The following is a 20514-nucleotide window of genomic DNA, read 5'->3' as shown; positions in this document are numbered from 1 at the left end:
GGCGTTACAACATGAACCTGCTGTTGGTCTCTCTGGAGACTACTGGGCGTGGCTGGGTAACCATGGTTACCTGGGAGTTACAGAAACGTGCAGAACATGTGATTCATGTTGCACAGCAGTAGGACATTTGAAATAAAGTCAGCACACTCAGTACAGATAGTGCATCAAATATGATGCTGCTGCCAGACTTTTGGGTCTAAACTCAGACCCCACTGTATCCAGGACTTATTCCTACAATGTAGCTGCCATCACCAGTGTGTGTGAATGGGTGGATGACTGGATATGTAAAGCGCTTTGGGGTCCTTTGGGACTAGTAAAGCACTATATAAATACAGGCCATTTACCATTTGGCCACAGCTGCAACATCTGTACCTGTGAAAGCTTGTTCTCTGTTGCTGCTCATATTGTACAGAAGACGAGAGTTTCTTTATCATCAGAAAATGTCAGTGAGCTTGTGAGTCTTAGCAGCTGGCTCGGTGCAGAGGAGGAAGAACATGTCAAGTCAGAGGAAGATAAATGCAGTTCATGTTGTCGACTCAACCTGGACGACTGAAAGAGTTTTTCTTTGTCTTGTTTCTGACTGAGATTCTCCAAAGGAAATCCAGCACAAACACACACTTCACACACTCAAAGTCCTGCACAGTAAATGAGCTGATGAGCGTTTGTGCTGCTGCCTGATAACAGAAAAATAGTTCTGCTGGTTCCTGTTCTGAAAACACACATTTATAAATGTTCATTTGCTGTTGATCAAAGGTGCCTGTTATAATGTTATGATGGTGGCTCTGGACGCTGAGGGGAACTTTGTAAAAAACTAGATCAAATGTTGACGTCCTGGCAGAGACGAAGAACTTTGATTTGATATTTGATTAGATTCATGTTTCAGCTCAGATTGACAGAAATATTTGAACTGCTACTGTGTTAAAGGGAACACTGCTGTTAGAAAGCACCTGATTTGTTTCTGCACACTGAATGTTGCACTTCTCATACTGCAGTACTATTAACATAAGTACACAATACACTACTTTGAACTCATGATTGAATGTTGCTGTAACAAAGCCATTAATGGTGATTCAAAGTGTTCATGGTTTCCCAGCACAACAAATGATTGCACAAGTGTGACTGATCCACTTTCTAATGTGTGTGTAGCCCACACTGTGTGTCACTGTGTCACAGGTGAGTCTGTGTATCCAGGTTCTATGAGGAGAACAGGATATAGTGACTGAGTCCAGCAGCTTAAACTCTGACTCCATCCTCCATTTAAATAACTCACACCAACAACTGAACAGCTTTGCCTTTGTGCAGCTGACACTTCATTTTAATGTCCTTCTATTCTGGTTCATCTGGTTTCAGTTTCTATAAGCACACAGGTTTCATCAGTGACTCTGTGACCTCAGTAATCTTTGCTGGGCCTTAATGCTCTGAACAACATTTATATAGCAGATATATAGGAGACGCTGAGGGTAGAACTGATAAAATTAGGAGCTGGCTAAAGCGATACACATTTTTATTTCCACCCATTTTCATTGTGGAGGACAAAAGGTTTCAAACTGGTCCAGGTCTTAAACCTCACGTGTTCTTCCTAATAGCAGTAAATGGATAAAAATAAGGCTTTTATGAAAACACTGAATAAAAATTGCTGCCTTTAAAAAGACTAAATGTACAGTTCAGTATTGAATACTACATAAAATAAGCTATATATAAAGTGTGTCTGAATGGCAGAGATGCAGAAATATGTGCATGTAGCACAGAGCCACGGCTCAGTGTCTGAATGAGTCTCACAGACCTGAATGTGCTGTTGAAGCCATTTACAATTATAACGTAATTCTTTACTCGTTTGATCTGCTCCTTACCACAAGCCACCAGACGTAGAAGGTTTTGGACGTTTAACTATATTTTCTTAAGTTTTACAACTTTTCTTACTGTTAAAAACCTCGTTATGGCCATTCATGCTATACAAAGTAATTAGACATGTGTGGTATCTACAGAAATGTCAGAATCTCAGCTGAAAGGTCACAAAACCATCTCAACAACCACCAAACAGCTGAAACAGCAGGTGAACAGATTACACAAAAAAGATGTAAACACAAATCCCCCTGATCATCTGTTTTTTAAACATGAAGCGTAGTTTTGGATGTTCATTTACTGCTGGTTCAGAGAATTTTGGTTGGACAGTGATGAAACCTGCAGTCTCAGAATCTGTGAGAAGTCTGCTTTCAGCAGCATTGTTGTGTTGTGTGCTGTGGATTCACCTCTGCAAACTCATCACTGTTTCACCATCATGTTTCTACTTAGACAATAACAAAGGAAGCAGTTCCCAGGAACTACTTCCTGTCTTGTTAACATAAGAGTATGTTGCCCTTCAAAACACCTCCACTTCTGCTCTTATTAGAGGGCTGCCTTATTATTACTCTGCTCATTCTGTCAGTTGATGAAAGAACAATGCTTGATCTCACCTGAGAGTTTCCAGTGTACAGTGTGGACTCTTCAGTCCTTCAGACAGAAGCTTCACACCTGAATCCTTCAGGTTAATGTTACTCAGGTCCAGCTGTCTCAGATTAGAGGTCTGAGAGCTGAGAGCTGAGGCCAGAGCTTCACAGCTTCTCTCTGACAGGTCACAGTGACTCAGTCTGAAAAATAACAGATAAACAATTACAAAAATAAAACACTTAAGTTGAAGTTTAATGAGATACTATTATATTTAGCAATATTTAATCTTGTTTGTGTCAGGAAACTGAGCACTGATGCAGAGCAACATGTGGAGAGAATCAGAGAAGTGAAGAGAGAACAGCAGTAAAACAACACTGAATTGTTCAGTGTGGTTTTGGTATCAACAAAATGTGTCAAATTTCTTTATTTTGTATTTGTTTTAGTAGAATTGATGATTATTACTTAGATAACAACCACAGCCAGGTCTAAATTGGTAACAGTTACACACAGAAATATTTCAGAAATGTGGACAATTTGTGCTCCAATGTATTCAGTATTGAACAAACTGAGTACCGATGACCACTTAATAGTTTTGATATTTTGTTTTAGTTGTTCACACCTGATCTGTGTTAAGTAGAATAAACATTTAAAAAGCTATGATCACATATTTACTTACAGAGCTTTGTTGGAGGCTTTGACCACTGGCAGCAGCCTCAGAAGAGCCTTTTTAAAGGCTCACGTTCTCACTTAGATCATCGATTTCTACTTTCATTTCTTTCTGGGAAAAATGGGGATTACTTTGGAAACAGGAAGTATTTTCTCTAATAAGCAGCCCTGGATTAGTAAATCACTCCAACATGTTCTCAGGCAGAAGAAGCTGTCTTGTTATGAGGGAGAGAAGAAAAAGATTGAGGCACAGAAACTTGTTGAAAGAGAGATAAAGCAGCTAAAATCAGGTGTAAAAGTAAAGCAGAGGATGAGCTGAATAAAGGACACTGAAGGCTGGCTTGGAAAGGAATGAAGTCCATGGTGGGGATGCAGAACAAGGACAAAAGATGAATGAGATGCTGAATCAGCAGAAGACTTGGACTCATTGGATTCCAGCTTTGATATCATTGATTTCAATGAAGAGCTTTGTGATTGTAGCAAAGGGCTGGTAGCTCTGAGAGTCCCACTGATGAGGTGTCTGAAGGTTCGCAGTCATCTAAAGAGATTAGAAAAAAAGGCATCTGGGCTTCTTTAAGTTTCTTGAAGACGTTTCACCTCTCATACAAGAAGCTTCTTTATTTCTAGGGTGTGAAAATGGGTGTAGGTCACAATCAGCCAAGGTTTTGGGTGAGCTCATTGTGAAACCTAGCCCCACCCTATCATGTGATTTCTTGAGGTTAACCTCTGTACAAACAGACTTCAGCCATATGAGAGTGAGTGTGAGTGAATGAGAGCACACAGGACACTCTGATGTCTGAATGTGTGACTCAGTGAAAAAGAGGATTGTACTGGATATACTGGGACTGACAGAGTTTTAAGAGAAATGTGTTTGGATTAACCCTTTAAGACCTACCATAGAACCAAGTCCTTCAGAGCTTATATTATATTTTTACATGCTGTGGAGCCATTTGTGGGAGCATTTCAAGTTGCTATACATCAATACAACCATTATAGCCCAAATTTTAATAATATGTATGCATTAAGTGCATAATAATTACATAAATTGCAAAAAAGTGCAATAAACTACAAAAAAATTGAAAATCGTTTTTGTTTTTTTAACATATATTTCTAGATAGAGAAATTTAAGAGGCTTATCCCTCAAAACTGCAAATACAAAAAAGTTGCACAAAATAGTTTCCCACCACAGGAAATTTATTTTGAGTGTCTTCATAGTTTTATTTTTGAAATACACCAATTTCTATATACTGCAGAAAAAATGGAAATAAATATTATAATCCAAATTTGCAAAAAGGCAGCATGTGCATCAAAATAAACTATTTCCAGCAGTGCAATTTGAGTCCTAAGCATCCCAGAAACGACACAGAAAGTCATAAAGTCAAAGATAACATAACACAAGTATAGGCTCATGAGGCCCTGGAGGTAAAAAAACAAAACAAAAAAACCCCTACATTTTCCACAAAAATGACATCACTTCCGGTTTCGGGCAGGTAATGGCGGAAATGCGATAGTTCGCACTGACGTCTACTCCAACGTAGGAAGAGTTATGAACAGCTGATCGGATCGGCAAAGCGTGTTTCTGGAAGATTATGTTTTTGTTGCTGCAAGTGCTTTTTATGGAATTTTTGCAAAGCTATATGTGGAAGGAAACCATGACCTAGGACAAGCTGATGGCATAAGATGTAAGTACAACTCCTCCAGTTTCATATGCAAAAAAACCCAAACAAAACAAAACAAAACAAAAAAAAAAAACTGCTCTAGCTTACGTGCTTCCGGTTCTACAGGGATTAAAAATAGTTACGCAAAATGCAGCGTGCCCGCTCCGACCGGTCTTAAAGGATTAAAACGGATTGTGCTAAAGTTAATGTGCTAATGAAATCTGAACTGACTGAAATGTGAAGTGAAGATTATTCAGATGTGTGTGAGAGAGAGAGACTGATAATAAGGTGAAGCTGAAGATCAGTGAATGGTTGACTAGATATCAGATCGACAGTTTCAAGGTTTTCCCTGTGGATTATAACTTTAAGAAGATGTGACATTCATCAAGGAATCCTGCTCTCCGGATTATTTCCATGAACACTGATCTGGAACACACCTACAGTGCTGGAAGTGCCTATCTCACCACCAACCTCTCTGTGCACATTCACTGTTTAACCCTTTGTGAGACAATAAAGGTTTAAATCTGAGTATTAATCTGTGTTAGTGCGAACACCTCTAACAGGTTGGTTTGGCCTTTCCAAGGAATATCTTCCCTTGGAGTCTGTGGTCCAGGCTCCTAAAACCATCCTAGTTTAACAAGCACTACAACCTAGAGGAGAGCTGCACTAACATGACTGATAACATTTGACCTGCAAGGATACTCAGGTTTATGTGTATCAGGACAAGCAGGGAAGACATGGACATCAACTCTGTCAGGCTGCCTGAGTCCGCTCACCCACATCAGCTCAGAACTCTGCATTACCTACTGAGTCAGAGGGTCAAGGATCAGAAGTTCTATAAAGAGTAGAACCAGACCTCCTGTATAGAGGTCTGCGGGCCTACCGACCCACATCATATCCATCTCAGCACAGCTAAAACATGGTGACTGACCTCAGAGTTTCAAGGCCACATCCCGGACTCTCCAGGAAACCACACAGCTGCTTCACTCCTGAATCCTGCAGCTTGTTCCAGCTCAGGTCCAGCTCTCTCAGATGGGAGGGGTTGGACTTCAGCGCTGCTGCCAGATAGTGACAGCTGATCTCTGACAAATCACAGTCCTTCAATCTGTATAAAGAATGAAAGATGTAAGTTTATTAGACAAAGTGTGAGCTTGAAATCATTCAGTGTTTCATCATCTGTTCAGAGCTGAAGAAGGTTCAGAATGTAGAAGTTTAGAAAATGGAAACTCCAAACAGCTGAAGCCAACAGGAAGCAGCTTCAAACAAGCACAACAAGAGAAAAAACTCTGAATGTTTCACATTAAAGTCGTACATTTATCATAAAAACAGGAAAAGTTATCACTTTTTACTGTGTGAAATTTAAAAAAAAATGAAGAACATACATCAGAGTCTAAAACAAAACAAACTCCCAGTTCAGGAGGTCACAGTGAGACTGTGGTAAAGGCTCTACACCAGGGGTAGGCAACTCCAGGGCTTGAGTGCCGGTGTCCTGCAGGTTTTAGATCCCACCCTGGGTTAACACACCTGAATCAAATGATTAGTTCATTACCAGGCCTTTGGAGAACTTCAAGAAATGCTGAGGAGTCATTTAGCCCTTTAAATCAGCTGTGATGGATCATGGACACATCTAAAACCTCCAGGACACCGGCACTCGAGGCCTGGAGTTGCCTACCCCTGCTCTACACTAAGGCTTCACAATAAAGCTTAAGTTTGAAGCTGAAACTGTAAAACTGTGAGTGAAAGATCTCCAGCGTCTGTCACGTTTAGTGCTGGGCGACATGGAAAAAATATTTATCACGATATGAATTATTTTATATCACGATAATGATATATATCACAATATACCACCTGACCTGTGGTCATCTGGAAAGTATGCAGTCTGTAAACAGCGAGTGGAGAGGGTGCAGTCTTTGTTTTGAGTTACCGTAAAGCATGTCGCAAATCCGGGTGCATGTAAAGCAGCACCATGTCGCAAAACCACGAGACGGAGTTTCTTTGTGAATATCTTTTTTTTATACTTTATTTTCTCTTGCATAAAGTTAAGAGCATGTATAGTGAGAAGACAACACTAATATACTTGCACAGGCTATTTAACTCTTTAAGACCTACCATAGAACCAAGTCCGCCAGAGCTTATCTTTACATTTTACATGCTGTAGTGCCATTTGTGGGAGCATTTCAAGTTGCTATACATCAATACAACCGTTATAGCCCAAATTTTAATAACATGTACGCATTAAGTGCATAGTAATTACATAAATTGCAAAAAAGTGCAATAAACTACAAAAAAATTGAAAATCATTTTAGTTTTTTTTTTAACATATATTTCTAGTTAGTGTTGGGAACGAAGTGTTGTTTTTGTCATTTTTACTATTTCCATTTATTATTTTATTTTATTAATTCTATTTTTATTATTTTGTTATTACTGTCATTACTGTTGCATCACAATCATATAGCAAGCATATGTATACAAGAAGTATTGATACAAGAGGTATTGATATTGCATTCAGATGTTCAAATATATTGGTATTATATTAGTCTTTATTGCAGGTCCAAGAAGAACCACTTTAAGCTGTTGAGTTGAATTTATAATCTTAAATGTTTGTATGCAGACTGCATGGTGAAAGAAAAGGCCCCACGTAGAGTAACTCGAAAATGAGACAGGAAGTTCTAGGCTTTTGAAGTTGCAGGCTTTTGCAGAAGTGAAACTGAAAGCAGACTCTGAATGCAAGAACTGTGAGTAGGATATGAAACTGTATTAAGCTTTTAGTAGAGGCTTTTGATTAAAACATTTATTCAGTAGATTACATATATAGTTCCAGTTAGGTTATTATATGTAAGGATGAGCCTCTGTTCTGGTGAAAGGTCAGAAGTGCAACGGGTGAGAGGTGAGAGCATTTAAGGGCGAGACACACATACAGACACATATAGTAAGAGAGGTCACGACACGTACGCAGTACACAGCACGCACGCGCCCCCGCACGTGCACGCACACACACATATTAGATAGACTCCTTTGAGTAGGTAAAAGTTTAATTATGTTTTGCTTGCGACTGCAAAGTTGTGCCTGCATGAGTGACATTTTGTGCAGAACGTGGACCTGATGTTCCAGAAGATAAGCCTGGGCAGGATGGAGACAGGAAGCACCTGGGTTCGAAGACGATGTTCGTTTTAACTATTGTTAGGGTTCAATGTTGAGAGAGGAATCCATAAATAACCACAGATCCAGCCGGGTGGTGCAGTTAGACGGCATTTTAATGAATTACACATGTGTGAGTTCAACAACCCAATCAGTATTGAACTGTCTTTACCATATTCAGACAACGGTTTTATAGGGTTAAGATAGTACAGCCCCCTTTTCTGTTGCTAGGCAGATTTAAACAAAGCATACGTCAACTCAAAACCACAATGACTCTTAACATAGTCTAAAACAGAACATCTTCTTCGGGTCAACGGCAGATGCTTCCTGTCTCCATCCTGCCCAGGCTTATCTTCCTGGAACATCAGGTGCACTTCCTGTAACAGACTACCACGTACGCCTCGACTTTGCAGCCATAGCAAAACGTATTTCAACTCTTGCCTACTAAATGAGTCTCTCTAATTTGTGTGTGCGTGCACGCAGCGGCGGCTGCATGCTGTGTACCTGCGTGACGTGTCATGACCTCTCGTACTATATGTGTCTGTATGTGTGTCTCGCCCTTAAATGCTCTCTTTGCTTTCAGTTTCACTTCTGCAAAAGCCTGCAACTTCAAAAGCCTATAACTTCCTGCCTCTGCCCTCTACACAGAAACACTGAGATCATAGAAGCATTAAAAACATTTAAAATTATAGATTCAACTCAACCGTTTAAAGTGGTTCTTTTTGGACCTGTAATAAAGACTATAACCATATATTTGAACATCTGAATGCATCTAAATGCAACATCACTATTAATACTGAAATGTTAATGATGATTATAAAAATAGCAGCAAATAATAGCAGTAAAATATTCCTACTCCTCTCACTATGTTAAAAGTCATTGTGGTTTTGGAGTGACGTATGCTATATTAAGTCTGCCTGGTAACAGGAAGACTGCCAACCCTATAAAGTCTTTGTTCTGACGATTGTAGTTAGTTCGACGCTGAAATCTGCACAGCGGTCGGACTCACACATGTGTAATTCATTAAAATGCCGTCTAATTCCACCCGGCTGGATCTGTGGTTATTTTTAGATTCCCCCTCAATATTTTTGAACCTTGACATTAGAGAAATGTAAGAGGCTTATCCCTCAAAACTGTAAATACAAGAAAGTTGCACAAAATAGTTTCCAACCACGAGAATTTTATTTTGAGTGTCTTCATAGTTTTATGAAGAAAATAAATATTATAATGCAAATTTGCAAAAACACAGCATGTGCATCAAAATAAACATAATAAACCAACAGTGTAATTTGACTTCTAAGCATCCCAGAAACGATACAGAAAAGCATAAAGTCAAACATGACTTTTAAAAATACCAACATAGGCCCTGAAAGAAAAAAACTACATTTTCCGCGAAAATGACATCACTTCCGGTTTCGGACAGGTAATGGCGGACATGCGATAGTTCGCGCTGACTTATATTCCAATGTAGGAAGTGTTATGAACAGCTGATCGGATCGGCAAACCGTGTTTCTGGAATATTATGTTTTTGTTGCTGCAAGGGCTTTTTATGCAGTTTTTGCAAAGCTATATGTGGAAGGAAACCATGACCTAGGACAAGCTGATGGCAAAAGATGTAAGTACAACTCTTACGGTTTCATATGCAAAAAAAAAAATTACGGTGCTACCTTACGTGGTTCCAGTTCTACAGGGATTTAAAAATACTTACGCAAAACGGAGCGTGCCTGCTCCGACCGGTTGTAAAGGGTTAATGATATATATTAGGTTTTGTATTGTTGATTGTAATTTATGCTTAGAAATATCTACTCATATATGCTTAGAGTTTTATAATTAGTTGTAGATTAATAGAAGTTTGATCCTTAGTAGTCTGCAGACACACGTTGTGTGCATTCCAGAGCACTCTGGCTTTCACACCCACATTTTGGGAGCATGGGAGAGGTCGTACCTTGTCTTATTGTTTTATGGTAGGATAAACGTATCTATGCCTGTTTTAGGCTAAGTGCATTTTGTTTAGATGAACTGCTGGACTTCCAGGCCAGCAGGGTTAGGAAGTCATTTTATGGACACACACACACACACACACACACACACACACACACACACACACACACACAAGGTATTCTTTGTTCACATGTATACCTGTGTAAGATGTCATATGTTAATGAACCTATGCATATTCATGTAACCAGAATAAAAGAGCAGTGTTACGGGGGAGCGGACGAGAGCAACTGGGGTCAAGCGAAGGAACGGCGCCTGTCCAGTTCTCTCCCGTGCACGTGAAACATAAAGAATGTTGCCTACTCGTGTCTTGCTTGCTGTGTAATTACATTGCCTTCAACGTTCCAGCGAATAGGTTCAAGCTACAAACCTATCATTAATTGGTCCTTCGATGCCGGATCCCTGGAGTCGACGTTCACAGAGGGGAGAAGGGACACGCTGAAAGATTGACGTCAGCCAGGAAGTTTCTGTAGTACAGTCCCGAGACATGAAAATTCGTCATCAGGTCAGCTGTCTGTTTTCTCTCCTCATGAATGACGATCGGCGGGATCTGAGGCTGATATTACACGCTAAGCAACACTGAGTAAGTTTCAAGTCTTTGCCACTGTGTGCGGCAAAGCACGCATTCACTATGTGAGACTGAGTTGAAAGTCTTCATCACTGTGTGCGTTAAAGCGCGTGATCACTGTTATGTAAAGCGCGCAGTCACTGTGTGAGACTGAGTTGAGAAAATAGGCCTAATTTTTGTTGTTTGTGAGCGAGGATATTTGTTGTGTTGTGTTAATGACTGCGGAGCAGGCGTGGTCTGTGACACAGTTGTTGTTGTTATCATGGGTTCCTAAGCAACCAAGAGTGCGTCCGAGCGTGACAGACGTTTATGCTGGACTTCGCTCCTGGGAGCGCACGGTATTTAAAAAACAGAGTGAAGTTTTCAGGAAAACAGCAACCTCGAAGAGTGTGTGGAGAAGGCCAGCCCACATCAGCAGCATTTAAGCTATGCTCTGGTGAATGGCTTCCCTCACCCCGTGCTGACACAAAATGTTTAGATGATTCTTTAGATTTCCCTGATCAACAACAGCCTGTGCTCCAGACCATTACTTTAACCAGTTGTTAACAGTAATCTGCATTACGCGTAAGGTTGCTCAAATACGGTACAATGACATATGAGATGAAGTAAAATAGGTAAATATTTTACCTAATTACGTGCATAGAGGCACTTGACCTGTTTGAAAGACTGTCGTCTTATTATGAGCCATTGTTGAGATATAGAGCACACCTATGAAAACAACTATTATGCTGAACCCTGTATGAAGCAGCTGAAAACTACATGATGGAGAAGCTGAGTTGAATATGAAAATGCAAGTTTATACCACTGTGGGCAAAGCACACAACCACTGTGTGAGGTTGCATTGCTGTCTCTTCTGAGCTGATGAGCAAGCTACACATTATCAGATCAGGAGCTGCTGAGAACTCATCAAAGAGAGGGAAACAAAACTATGATATTTATGATAACTGGAGTGTGCAGCGTTTCCGTGAGTTCTTTCAGATGCGCAGCAGTTTTCCTGCATCTTGACTCATGTGTGTAGAGTGTTCATAGCATCAGCATCATGTTTTTGTTTATTTGTTTTGTTGGGTTGAAAACTAACTAGATAAACTTGTGATCATACGTATGGATCACCATGGCACATATCATCAGCCATATGATTTATTTGTGCAGATGAAAAAAGTGAGTGTGAATGTGTCTGACGTCACAGTGTGTGTGCGCTGTGTAAATGTAACTTTTAAGCCTCCAATTGTGAGAACGGTGATTCTGCAGGTCACTATGCAAAAAAAAAAAAAGTGTAGAGTAAAGAAGAGACAAAATTTACATTGAAAAAAAATCATAGGAAAAGGTTTTGTGTTTATCAGCCAAGAACAACTACAATCTCATTTTCTGCTTTTAAGAAAGGAGAGTTCACGAAAGACAGAGAGAGTTCTGTGTGTCGGTTAAGCAGTGATAATAATAATGGAAGTGTCTTAGTTTGTCACTTTCAGGTGAAAAGCAGGCCTGGATCGATTTTCCACATGCAGCAGTCGGAAGAAAGTTATAGTTTAACATCATTGGCCATTCAGGCCAAATTTCTGGCTAACTTATTTACAGCTCCATGTGTCCCTCATCCTCATAAGCGAGCTCTCACTCCTCCCTGAAGACAAGGAATGCAGTTCCAAAGAGCAATAACATGGCAGATAAAGAGACAGCAGCAAAGTCCTGAGCAAAGAGACCCAGCAAGCAGCAGCAGTGCGGACAAACAGCATCGGAGAAGAAGAGCAAACCCATCATCCTGATTGGATGAATGACACTGTGTTTCCAACAAGCTGCAAAGTCACTGTGCTTGTGAAAAGAACATTTGAGGAGAACTGAGGAGACTGTTGGAGTTTGACATTTGCCACCTTTGGAGAAAATGGCAAGAAGAGACAGTGGAACACAGGACAAAGCTGAAGAAGAACTGCCGGCTGTTGGACTGTTGAAGTGGGAGAGGACAACAGAGTGAGAGTAAGTAAGGACACAGAGGAATGCTGTTGTTTAATGTGGGAAATCGAAATTTGGGTTAGCAAACCTAGAGAAAATAAAACTGACTGCTTAAGTTGGAAAATTGTGAAGGAATCTGAAACACTGCAAAAAGAAACATATACAAAATCACACACACAAGCAGAACATGCATTAACCCTACTAACACAAACACAAGAGAGCTCATGAAGATTAGGCAGCATCTTGAGCATGTGAGTCTGTTTATCATCTTGTCCAAGTCACCTCGTGTGATGCAAAGACCAGTGGACTCATAGCACATCAGTTACAAAATGACCAATTAATAGCAGAGAAGTGTGAAGGAAAGGCAGCTTTAAGAACATGCCCTGCTGGAGATGCAGCTCCACAGACATCGATTAAACCTGCCTAATAACACAAACATACATGCAATGAAGATCAGCTTGTTATCTCTCATCAGTGTTAAAATAGTGTAAATTTAACAGACACTTGTTATCAAATGCTGAATTTATCCAATGCTGACAGTTAACTCTCTATGTTGCAGGACAACAGTTTAACTTTTGTGGGAAAAAAGGATTCTGGTTTGACCAACCAGTGATCAGACAATAAATTTAGTAGTTAATATAGTAAATTGGGAGATGCTTTCTGCCTGACTGATGCAGCACAAGTAATTTACTGTATGAGGGAAAATTCCATTTTTGTGATAATATTTTGAACATGCATTTCTGTTGTCCTGTCAACTTAGTGGGTTAATAGCTGAGATGCAAATTAGTTGATGGTTCTTAGATTAATGAAAGGTGATTGAATTCTAGCACGAGTGAATGGGATGTGTTGGAGTTTGTTAGAGTGGAGACTCTAAAACACTGAGTTTCCTGTTGTGATGTGCGAGTGAATCCTGCACCCAGATACACAACTCTGAATACATGAGAACAAACGTTTTTTGTGAAGTGCATGACAACATGTCACATGTTTTATGATGACGGGAAAAAGGAAAACTAAATAAAACCTGTGGCCTAAATGGGTAAAAAGTACAGTCCTGGGGATTAAAATTCATAGCTAATGAGACATGAGGCTTATGTTGTGTGTTGTGCGGCTGATGGTTGGGTTGGAGTTTATCTAGCTGATGATTTTTCTTTTGTTGTGAAGTTGAGCCTGCCAATTAGTATGATGGTATGATAAATCATGCTAATGGTATGATTTACCCTCCTGAGATGAGGAGCATGTGTCATGACTGAACAAGGCCTTTTTATTTTGATACTTTCATAGTGCACTGAAAGTTTTATTGATAATCTCTGTTTGAGCAGATCTGCACGATTAGAACTGAAGCGCTATACGACGCGTTGTCAAGAAAATTGTTGCAAGTGGGCTTCTCCATTACAACGGGCTCGGGAGAAAGTCACTTATTTGGGATAATTAAAATGAAAGTCCCTGTCAAAAAGGATTCAGCAAGGTAATCCAGTCTAAATTCTTCTTTTGAAATTTTCTTCTTTTTCTTTTTGAAATGACGATTTGCTGAGGGTGGAAACTGAATGCGTTGATGGGTTCCACTTTTAGCAAAGAATGAATGAATGCATGAATGAATGAATGCATGAATGAGTAAGAGAAATAAAACTGACTGATTGACAACAGCTGACAAAAGGTGACAAGACTTTACTGATGTAACACGACTGTGCAAAGTTAACCCCCACCTGACAAAGGTGCAGATGAATCTATGTGTGTTTCTTTTTACAGGAGCAGAAAGATGACAACAACATCGAGGTTGCGTGATGATTTAACCTTTTAAATGCCACTTTCTGTGTCTGTGCATCTACCAGGGGTGTTATTCACTACCTTGTGTTGCTCACAGAGGTAACTGTGTGAAAGTGTGTATACACCTGCGCAGCGCTAACATTTCTACAGCATTACAGTTTTTCATGTGAGTTGATCATGTGATTTATACCAGGATAGCTGGTTGATGTTTTCTACTACAGGATTTCTGGGTTTATGTGTGAAGAAAACTGTGTTTACAGGTTATGAGTTGGTGATGCTGTTACACTGTGTTGTTGGGAAAATGTGAAGGTTACTTTGACGATGTGAATAACATGTGAATCATTCCCTGTGTTGAAACTAGTGTCACTTCTTTCCACAGCTATGGATGGCTAACTTTATGGTCTTTTTATAGCACCTCTGGAACCTGTCAACTTGTGCCTGACCTCCAGGATTATCCATGTGTGTTGCTAATGTTTGTTTGTCTAAGAGTGCATGTAGAGGATTCAGCAGAGACGGACAAGTAACATGAGAAAGCAACTAAGAGATGCAGTGTTTGTGGAATAGTTTAATATGGGGCTCATTAGCTGGCCACTACTGAGCTCCTAGTGTTAAATACATGGAGTGACTTTGCTTAAGGGAAGTCACCGATTACATTACTGTTAACTGAGTACATGGGATGATCCATGTCTGAGGCAAATTATGCCAATAATTGTAGTTTACTGATTTGAGAAAACCTGCACATGATACTTGTCCTGTTGATGCTGAGTGCTTTATTACTCTAATGATACAATTGTTTATAAGTGTGGAGTTTGATTTCACTTCCAGATCTTGTTTTCCAGGCCATGATGGTGTGTATGCAGGCTCCTGGCAGAGCCAGTTTTTAAGCAAACTTAATATGCAAAACACACTAACATCTTTTATTGCAGGGTTATGGAGCTACTCCAGAGGAGATGCCCTGATGTTGCCTGGGACATGATGTAGCTAACCTTTTTCTTTCAGACAGGAATCTAGGTTTGACAAGTTGACTCATGGGAGTGTCCATGCGTCAAGAGGAGGGGTCCAGAATTACAGAGTTACATGAAACTATCTTTTCTATGTTTTCTAAACTATGTTTTTATGATTTTTGCAGTGATTTGTGTGATTAACGGTTCAGTTACAGGTATTAAACCTATGCAAACGGTGCATCTGTGTTCAGATGAGGCTTTGATGGTCCATAGATGAAGCTCACTGAACTAAAGAATGTGGTTTGATGATGATTGACATGCTTTCCAAATAGAAGTTCTTCCTCCTAGCAAGGAAATACAGGTGCAGCAGTTAGAGTATTGCTGAAAGGAATCTCCTGAGAAATCTTCAGAGGCCCAGTGAGAAGCAAGAACCATTCCAGGCATAGCTGACAGCCAAGGCAGTGGTTGAGGTCAAAGGTTGAGCTGTTTGGGGCCCATCATGAGATCAGATTTCGGAGCCACAGCAAGGACCACGAAGCTGCGAAGGATGAGAGCTGTGCCAAGGGGGCTTTTCAGAGGCCAACAGAGGAGATTGTGGACAACAGACGGGCACCTGAAGGATGAGGGGAGCGTGCCAAGCTCCAAAAGTGACAACGCAGGGGGAGTCCAAGGATGGCATCATGATTCTGTGAGAAGCACAGGAACCAGAAGCTATGGTGGTGATGACAGCAGTTTCCTATGAACATCACCTAATGCTGTGTCACTGTACTATGCATATGATGAGACTCTGAAGACTGCTGGGATCATAACAGCAGTAAGATAACTGGATCCAGCACCCTTTCCACAGGGTTTTCCTGCAGAGGATGGACAATGGAGGATATGTATCCTCCACAGGACAGAGGCCATAAAACTAGAGTGCTGAAGAGGTCTGCACCTTTCACGGTAGCTGAGACCCATGTTGACAAACGGCAAACTCAACTGGTATGTTTGAATGTCTATTCTACATACATTTGGACTCTGGTCCTATGGACAGTGATGGAAACAACTGGAAGAGACATTTATGACGCCCTGCAGAACTTAAACCACTCTGCAGAGAGACAGGTGATTTACATGTCTTGCGGAGGAGCACAACCAAGCTGGAGTGTTTTTGAAAATGTTAATTTCTCTTTTGACCTTTAACAATTCATTTGTTTGCTTGTAGGATGCAGTTTATCATTGGATGAGATTAATGAGAAATTGGATAACTTTTAATACATTTGTCAAACTGTGTGCGTTACAGTAATTTAGAGTGATTGACATATGCTGAGTATAAAAATGGTTGCATTGACACTGTCAGACGTGAGGTATTCATAACTGGGTACTTTTCTAGCATAACTGCCAAAAAGGGGGAATGTTAGATTTGTATTGTTGATTGTCATTTATGCTTAGAAATATCTACTCATATATGCTTAGAGTTTTATAATTAGTTGTAGATTAATAGAAGTTTGATCCTTAATAGTCTGCAGACACACGTTGTGTGCATTCCAGAGCACTCTGGCTTTCACACCCACACTCTGGGAGCATGGGAGAGGTCGTACCTTGTCTTATTGTTTTATGGTAGGATAAATGTATCTATGTCTGTTTTAGGCTAAGTGCATTTTGTTTAGATGAACTGCTGGACTTCCAGGCCAGCAGGGTTAGGAAGTCATTTTATGGACACACACACACACACACACACACACACACACACAGGGTATTCTTTGTTCACATGCATACCTATGTAAGATGTCATATGTTAATGAACCTATGCATATTCATGGAACCACAATAAAAGAGCAGTGTTACGGGGGAGCGGACGAGAGCAACTGGGGTCAAGCGAAGGAACGGCGCCTGTCCGGTTCTCTCCCGTGCACGAGAAACATAAAGAATGTTGCCTACTCGTGTCTTGCTTGCTGTGTAATTACATTGTCTTCAACGTTCCAGCGAATAGGTTCAAGCTACAAACCTATCATTAATTTTTATGTAATAATTTATAAAATTAGGGTTAGAAACGACAGAAGACAAATGGCACGATAGAAACTTTTCTATTGTCCACACGATATATATCGTCATATCGCCCAGCACTAGTCACGTTACAGGACACTTTATTTTTTCCACACTGATGAAAGCATCAAGCTTTGATTTCCTGCTGCTTTAATTGAGTCACACTGTGAAACTGAGCTGCAGCTGAACCAGCATCCCTGTACAGCAGACACTTACAGCACTTGGCTGCTTCCATTGAACCCTCTGCACAGAGCTTCAGTTTCCTTTTCAGGTCCCAAAGTGCAGAACAACAAGGTTTCAAACAGCTTCGTTCCAGCAGCATCAGCCACAGAAATGCAGAGAGAATTCTTTGGATCTCTTGGTTGTGTTGTATGATGCTGTGTTTGCATATCTGCTGTCTGTGTTGCTTTGTGAGGATGGATCACCCATCTATTGCAGCCCCAGATAAACAGAGCTGGACCTGAACCTGGTAGCGTCACTTAGAAGACACTTGTGACGGGAACGTGTGAGAAGTTTTGTGCAGACAAGTGTTGATTTTGAGTCTGGGATGAGGTCTCCACAGTCTTTGTGGAGATCCACATTCTGCATACTGCCTGTGAGAAGCTGGAGACATTTCTCCTCCAAATCCACTGAGCAGCTGCTCGTGGTGGTATTAGCGTCATGTGTGTTAGCATTAAGCCTCGGTGACAATCTGCTGTGGACACGGTCACAGCTGGACGCGTGATGGAAATATTCTGCAGACGAGTCCACGCACTCACAACAAAGCTCAGTGTGGACGACGCTGTGCACGCTCCAATGCTGATTGGTTAGAAAGTGGGTGGGAACAGGAAGAGAGCGACAGCAGCGTTCAGCACGAACATGGAGGATCAAAGAAGAAGAACATGAGAAGCTCAGATGGAGGCTGCAGTGGACACTTTTCATTGTTTTAACACTCGCTTTCACTTCAGCTTCACCAACAACAGCACAAGCAGAGCAGCCCACTGACTGCGTGGCCGTGACGGCGCCCCCTGGTGACTGTAAACCGCTACAACATGTAGACGCCGTCTGCTGCTCATTTCTTTGCCACCATCACAGGAGCTCTTTATCCTGTTCTTCACTCTCATTGGTTCTTTGTCTGCTTGTTTTTACAACAGTCATCATTGTGATTGTTCAAAGAAGACAATCAGCTGTGACTAAATGCAGCTCCTACAGCAGTGATGGGAATAACTGCTGAAGCTAATCCAGTATCAAAGCTCAGGAACCAGCAGCTCCCACCTCGTTTTCTTTGAACAACTATTTTTAGCTGCTGTGTTTCTGTGTTTCTGCAGACCTCAGACATCCTGCTGCTCTGCAGAACTGAAGCTCTAAAGGGCTCAGCCTTTATCTCCAAGAAACAAAGCTGATCATGGAGACCCAGCAGGTCAGCTGATCTGTGGACAGCACCAGCATCTTTAAGTAAGTCTGAGAGGTGAGCAGTCTTTGGAAACCTTTACTGTCTGATAGTCTCAGAGCAGGATTTGGATCATTATTTGGCTTTTCTTCTATTATTATGTTTAGTTTCTGCTTCACAGATATTCTCTGAGATGTTCTCTGAAATGTTTCCCACTGTTGGACAAACTTTCACAGTTTCTTCATAAAGGAGATCTCCTGTGGAGTCCATCTGTGATAATATGTTAAACACTGAATTATGATTCATATCTGAATGTACTGACTGTTAATTATTGATGAGAACATAATCAGTAAATATAAAGATGTTTGAGTTTGGCTTTGATGAATCAGAATAAAAGTAATCAAGTAATGATTTTAGAGACAGGCCTAACTCAGGCCAGCTGACAGACTGTGCACAAACAGACTTCAGCCATATGAGAGTGAGAGTGAGTGAATGAGAGCACACAGGACACTCTGATCTGTGAATGTGTGTGACTCAGTGAAGAAGAGGATTGTACTGGATATACTGTGACTGACAAACAGAGTTTAAAGAGAAAGGTGTTTGGATTAAAATGGATTATGTTAAAGTGAACGTACTAATGAAACCTGAACTGACTGAAATGTGAAGTGTAGATTATTAATTATTTACTGAGTCAGACTCAGAGGATCAGGGATCAGAAGTTCTACACAGAGCTGAACCAGACTTCCTGTATAGAGGTCTGTGGGCCTACCGATCCACAGTGTCAGCACAACTTTCACATCATATCCATCTCAGCACAACTAAAACATGCTGACTGACCTCAGAGTTTCAAGTCCACATCCCGGACTCTCCAGAAAACCACACAGCTGCTTCACTCCTGAATCCTGCAGCTTGTTCCAGCTCAGGTCCAGCACTCTCAGATGGGAGGGGTTGGACTTCAGTGCTGCTGCCAGATAATCACAGCTGATCTCTGACAAACCACAGTCCTTCAATCTGTATAAAGAATGAAAGATGTAAGTTTATTAGACAAAGTGTTTGAAATCATTCAGTGTTTCATCATCTGTTCAGAGCTGAAGAAGGTTCAGAATGTAGAAGTTTAGAAAATGGAAACTCCAAACAGCTGAAGCCAACAGGAAGCAGCTTCAGACAAACACAACAAGAGAAAAAACTCTGAATGTTTCACATTAAAGTCGTACATTTATCATAAAAACAGGACAAAGACTTGAAAAAGTCGTGTTTTTCCTTCCAGGAACCACATGGCTTCACTTTTAAAGGTGAAGTGTGAAAGAAATGGACATATTTGAAGTCCAACACCTTTTTCCAGTCACATTATTAAAGCAGACTGTCATGATCCTGGGTCATTTTGACCCAGCGTTTTGTGTTTCCTTGAAGTTCATTTTGTGCCTCGGGTGTATTCTGATTTTGGTATTCTGTCTCCTCCCCTTGTGCCCTGTTCGTGTTCTGGATTTCCTGTTTTATTCTGACGGTCTGTGTCTGTTGTCGTCGTGTTCAGCTTGTATCCTCAGGTCGTCTTGTGTATTAGAATCAGCTGTGCTCCCACCTGTATGTCATTACCTGGTCTCCTTGTTTGTGTGTATATATAGTGGGTGTCAGTCTGTGCCTGTCGTGGGCTAGTCTGTGTATCTCCGTGTAGTCTGCGTTAATCTGTGTATCTCTGTGTAGTCTGCGTTCTTCTGTGTATCTCGGTGTACCTCTGCGTTAGTCTGCGTTCTTCTGTGTCTCTCTGCATTCTCCGTTTCATATGACTTCAGGTTTGCTCTTTAGTTTTCCCAGTTTAGGTTTCTTTAGTCATTTGTCATTCCTCACTGCCTGTTCTGCCACTGCCACCTGTAAATAAACCCTCACTCATATCACCAGTCGGCTGCTTGCATTTTGGGTCCTCATTCTTCCTCAACACGACTGCTGCCCCAGCCGTGACACAGACAAACTACAAGCTCATTTTCATTCCAACAAGTCATCTTCTGACCTGGACTAACAACA

At 40.8% G+C, this 20514-nt stretch overlaps 1 pseudogene; it reads right to left on the bottom strand.

Annotated features, from left to right (window-relative positions):
• Positions 1–20514, bottom strand: part of LOC120435043 — a 46705-nt pseudogene that overhangs the window by 4829 nt on the left and 21362 nt on the right.

The sequence above is a fragment of the Oreochromis aureus genome, linkage group 3, assembly GCF_013358895.1.
Source record: "Oreochromis aureus strain Israel breed Guangdong linkage group 3, ZZ_aureus, whole genome shotgun sequence".
NCBI lineage: Eukaryota > Metazoa > Chordata > Actinopteri > Cichliformes > Cichlidae > Oreochromis > Oreochromis aureus.
This window is presented reverse-complemented; position numbering and strand designations above follow the sequence as displayed.